We start from the raw sequence: 5,673 nt of genomic DNA, 5'->3' as shown, positions 1-5,673 counted from the left end.
TTAGGAAAGAAAGGAGGAAGCAAAAAAATAGCAAAATTAGATTGTTTGCTCAGTTGTAGCATATATTTATCGTTGTGTTTTAGTAGGGCCAGGAATCCAGAAGTTATTCAAATTCGGACAGAAGATAGAAAAATATGATCCACAAAATATTAACTTTAACAACATTCAGTATAAACACAGATCTAACAAGAGTGGTTTCTGTCTTCTTGTACGATCTTTGTGGAGTTTTCCCTATGTTAATAGTTATTAATGGCACCGAGTCCTTGTGCAGCCCCTGGCATTCTCGGACCACATATCCCATTTAACGGGGGAAACAGGGCCGCCAGATTGACGATTTTGTCCACGGTCATAACGAGCTGTTGTAGCAGCAGAACAGGAACGAGAGCCGGGTCTGTGCTGGGAACGCGCTGGGCAACAAGCGCAGGGATGCGATAGCCTGGATGGATGCATGGGCAGGACCTCTCCACACAGCTGGGGGGTTGCAAAAAATAAGAATGTTAAAAATACTGTTTTTGAACCAAACCCAGAAACACACCCAGTTACCTTGAGAAGGCCCAAGAAATCAGACAGCTCTTAAGGAGCTGGGTTGGAGCCGCTCACAGCGTCAGCCCCAACACCTGCCGTGGGGATGCCGAGGAGAACCCTTTTTTCTAGCCAAACCATAGCAGAAATCTCCTGCTCTTTGCCCAGAACTCACAGCCACGCTCCCATTTTCCCATAGGAAGACCTGGCTGTTTTCCTCTTTCCAAAGAGCAGGTGACATTTACTCAGATCTCCATCACCCCAGTGATTCCAGCCCTAATGACGCTAATGAGCAGCACACCCAGAAACACCATGAACGAGGTGCTTACCCAGACCCAGCGCTTTGCGTGTCCCTTAACACGGCCATCGATCACTCCACGGGTTTTATTCTGAAGGCGGCTTTTCCTGGAAACCTCCTCCAAATGCTGTTTATTGCTGTTGACATGCCCCTCTTATTCTCTTAGTCTTAACCACAGCTAGATACTAGTAAAGTAATTCAGACTCCAGATACCACTCTCTAATAGACTTGCATCAATAATGTCTACTCCCCCCCGGTAAAGCATCTATCTACTCACTTTCTGAATAAGTTTAGAAAAAAATCTACTCCAGACTATTAGCAAAAGCACTCTGGTAGATGGTACCTTACGTGAAAATTTATCCGTGGGCATTATTGCTACACTGTACAGTTTAAAAAGAAAATCGTAACAAGTATATTTACCTATTGTGTATAATTTTATCAGAAAACCCAATAAAAAGATAGTGGAGAAGCAAAGTTAGCTATTAGATAACAGTCCTTGCTGCCAAAAGCCATAATCTGACACAGATTGAGCCTGGTACAGTAGTCAATTAATGGCTCAGTGCTCATACAATAATGACCTACTAACCTGACGGTGTGTTGCTCTCACATTTTGCAGTCCCCGGGGATGCTACTGTCACTGTGTTATCTATTGCCTGCTTCCCTATCAAAGAAAATAAGCAGAGCTGAAATGTATGTACGCATCAAGCTCTGTAGTTCATTGCACACCAGCCCCAGCAACTGGAGGAACAATAGATTTATAAGTTTATCCTACATTAAACCAAACATGCCTGACTGCACTGTAAATTACTAAATAATAAACCAGGTGGTGTAAGATCCTGACTTGGACAGAATATAAAAATCTATCAACCTGTAAAATACAATAACCATAAACGTGCTATGTAGCTGATGGCTCAGGTAAACCATCCACCTCCAGCCACAGAGCTTTTCCTGGAGTAAATCGCAACAAAAGGTTTACTAAATTTAGGTCTGGAGCACTTTTTCATTTTATGCAATGCCATCAATAGGAGAAATATAATTGAGCTAAAAACAGTGGCAAATGTGTTTGTTTTGTTTACATTTCTTTGTCTCTAATGGAGCTATTTCATGGTAATGTGCTGTGTTTCCCAGCGTATTGCCACAGGCATTTAGTGTGATCTCTAAAGAGGAGCTGAACTGCTGCGGGAGGGCAGACCTCCTCGGTACCCAAACCCAACACCCAGATTAGATTGAAGTAGTGAGGTGGGTATGGATAGGGAAAGACAAGAGGTCGGGGCACCCTCTTCTTTCAAAGAGACCAAACCTCAATGCAAAATAACCCCCAGCCACTGTGCTAGTGCAAGAAAATATTTGCACGCCGCTGTGCACACCATTAGTCCCACCCCGAATTAGAGCCGAGGGTTTTAATAAGCGCTACCTTCGCTGCCAAAATGAATCACTATTATCACAAAAAGCATTATATCGAGACCTTCAAAAATGATGCAATAAATTATAGCTCCAAAATCCGCAATCCTAATTAATTCCATTTTAGGAGCTTTTCAATAAGCAAAGCAGGTTAAATTTATATGATTTACAAACAGTGTTTACATTCATAGAGGGACAACTAATTGCTGCACGGCTTGACATCATTACAGGAAAATGCTGGGGGATGCAGACAGTTTAATTAGGGGTGGTTTTAAGTTCACAATATGACTGGTGTCACAGTGCTTTACTAATGTGCTTATATAGGATGATCATACTGTAACGTGATTACATTTTTCCCTTCTGTATGTCTTGTCTTTATAGCAGAAAATATAGTTTTTGCAGAAAGAGGCAAGCTGACACAATATATATTTCCCTCTCAATTTTATTCACTTGCTTTACTGACCATAAAAAAATGTTCCTTAACTTAATAAAGTGTATACCCAGTCGCAGACACAGGTACTTTGCCCATATGTGAGCAAAACACAAAGTGTGTGTTCAGCCTCTCCCAAGTTTTCTCCTTCAGTGCAAAGCTCCATAAACTCCCAGGGAAACTAGCAGGGATCTGACACTGCGCCAAGGGAGCTGGGCACCAGCATGGATTGAGCTGAGAGAGTTTGAATCCAACCCTCTTATTATTATCTGTTAATATCATGGTGGTGTTCTAATATTATTTTGACTTTTTTAAGCTGCTGGCTGGAGAACCCAGCTGACCCACGGGTAAGTGGCAGGAGGCAGGGTACCTCCCTATATATGTACCTACATATATATTTATTTTATATATATATGTATACATATATATGGTATATATGTGTTTGTGTATATAAATATATATACACACATATATGTGTGTGTCACTTCCTTCGAAAGGAAACCACCTTTCAGAGCCATATAAAAGGCCAGAAGTATTTTACAAATCAATTCTGGAAAAAGGGGGAAAAAAAAAAAAAGCCTACATATGCTATAGCCAATTAAAAGTGCACGAGTAATTAAGACAACATGAGAACAACTGTCCCACCCTGGGACCTGTCCTGGACGGGGCCAGTTCACTGCTGTGACGAGCGCGGGGAGTCTCTGCAGGGCCCCCGTTAGGAGAGCTCCGAAGAGGCAGAAGTGCCTCCTTCCCTCCTGCCCACCCGTTTCCTCACTTAGTCCTATGATTTTGATGCACTGAGCGACTGCATCTCTCCACAAACAAAAAAAAAAAAAACACTTGGAAAGGGCCATCTGAAGAGCCCGAAACCTTCCATCAGTTGCGTTAAATTTCCAATTTGTCACATAAAATGTAGCCTTGGACACATAGCATGAGCTTAGCCCTCAAAATCATAATGAGCTCTGTATAACGGCCGCAGCCCAGTGTCCATAGAAGTTATTTTCTTCATAAATGCTTCTTCATTCTGCTTCTTCTGCATTTGTTAGAAATCTAAATAATTTTCTGACCGTACATTATTGATACGTAACTTCATGTTACAACAACTGGCAATGGTAAATTGTTATGGTCTATTTATCTTTATTTAATTATTTTTATGCGCCCATCACCGCAGCATCTGGATTCATTACAAAGATTAAATGTAACAATGCATTAAATTAAACTATCTACAGTGGCAAATACGAACTGTTACCATCCCCTTAATACCCAGCCCCTACAACAACAACAACGGTCCTTCAAAATGCAGCAGAAAACTGAGGGTGAGACATGTGGCTGAACCAAAAAAGTGCATTTTAGCGCAGGCAGGAGCTGGGAAGCCAGAGGTATCCTGGCCACACAGCCCCATCAGAGCCACCTACCCCAATTCTGTACTTTTATTTAAGCTAGGAAGATGCAGAGATGAAGGATGCATGGAAAGATGTAGCTCAGCCCATATGCAGGATAACAGGGCTACAGCTATTTTGCACTACACTTTAAGATTGATACTTTAAGCACTGAAGTCACTCCCTCCTCCCTTTTTTTTCTTAAGGAGAGTAAATGAAAGACCAGCCCTTGTTATTATGGATTTGTAGAGACATTAGTTCACCACGGTAGGAGCTCCATGTGGTCCCAACAAGCTTATGATCTCACCTTCAAAGCAGGAGCACAAACAGAAAAGGAGAGAAAATAAAATCACTTAATTACCTAGGTCGGCAGTGCACATCCTGAATTTTTCTGATGTTTCTAAAACCTCTGTTTAAAGAAAAAAAGTCACCAATTCTTGCACAATCCAATTATCAGTCTTTACCTTATTGTTATAGGCATCACATTAGAAGTAGCTCCTAAGGAAATAAAAAGCACCCAAGTATAAAATACTCCTGAATTCAGCTAGTGAGCACTTGCACGTGTTACACACTGCTTGGAGCTTGCATCTGAGGTGTCCTTGGCTCTAAAAGGAAAAGCAGCCTGGCCTGGCGGGCTCTCTAAGAGCCGTTAGGAGGCAAATTTTGGTTCTGTTCCTATTCTACCCTATTTATTGATTTGGCATCTTAGACTTTCTTAAAGCGCTGACATCATTATGTGCGTTTTAATAGATTGTGACTCCGGAGACAAACACGTTGAGAGCTGTCATCATCAAGATGCCTGCTGTCACCGTGCCATCTTCTTAACCTAACGTAAGGAAATTCATATTTAGTGAGCAAGGAAATTACTTTGGGTATGTATCATTCAAATCCTTAAGGATTATTGGCTAATTAGGAGCACAGTAATGTAAATTTGCCTTGTGTCAGGTTTTCAGGAACAGTAAAATAACATAATTAAGCAGTGAACAAAGTAGATCATTTAAGCTACTCTTTACTGACAAATGTATATGATGTCTAAATATACCATGGGCTTCTAAACCCCCAACTAATGAGGAGTGACTACAGTGCTGGAGGTCCTAAACCATGGTTGGAGAGGAGGAGGAGGGCCAGGCTGGAGGAGATAGCTCCAAATTGTTGTTGGTCGAGAGGAAGAGGGGGGCATCTGCAGGGGGAAGGCACCACTGGATCCAGCATCCAATTTACTCCTGTTGTTCCTGGGAGTGAATCTGCTTCCAGCAAAGGTGGATGCCAACACTGTTGTGGGCCAGTCAACACTGATATGATGCCTGGCTATGGCATTCGTGGTAGAACATGCCCAGGGGGAGGCCACCCTTGGACATCAGCTGCATCCCAAACTGCTGGGGCCATCTTCTCCAAAGATAACTCCAGAAAAAAATGTCAATAGTGGAAATTTCTGTTTTACAAATAAAGGTTCTTCTGATTTTTCCATTAGTATATAATCTCTCTGGCCATCTGCTCTTGCCCTTTCCATCTTTCTCCCTGTCTGTAGATCCACAGCTGAAGCACCTTTTCATTCTCTGGTTCATCCTTCTCGTGTTTGTGGATCATCCTTATTATATCCATCCGTCGCTATACATAGAATCACAGAATCATTACGGTTGGAA

This window comes from Tinamus guttatus, unplaced genomic scaffold (genome assembly GCF_059628265.1).
Source record: "Tinamus guttatus ecotype Peru unplaced genomic scaffold, ASM5962826v1 Tinamus_guttatus_pri_ptg000079l, whole genome shotgun sequence".
NCBI classification, from domain to species: domain Eukaryota; kingdom Metazoa; phylum Chordata; class Aves; order Tinamiformes; family Tinamidae; genus Tinamus; species Tinamus guttatus.
The sequence above is the reverse complement of the archived record's forward strand: the minus strand, read 5'-3'. Positions refer to the sequence as shown.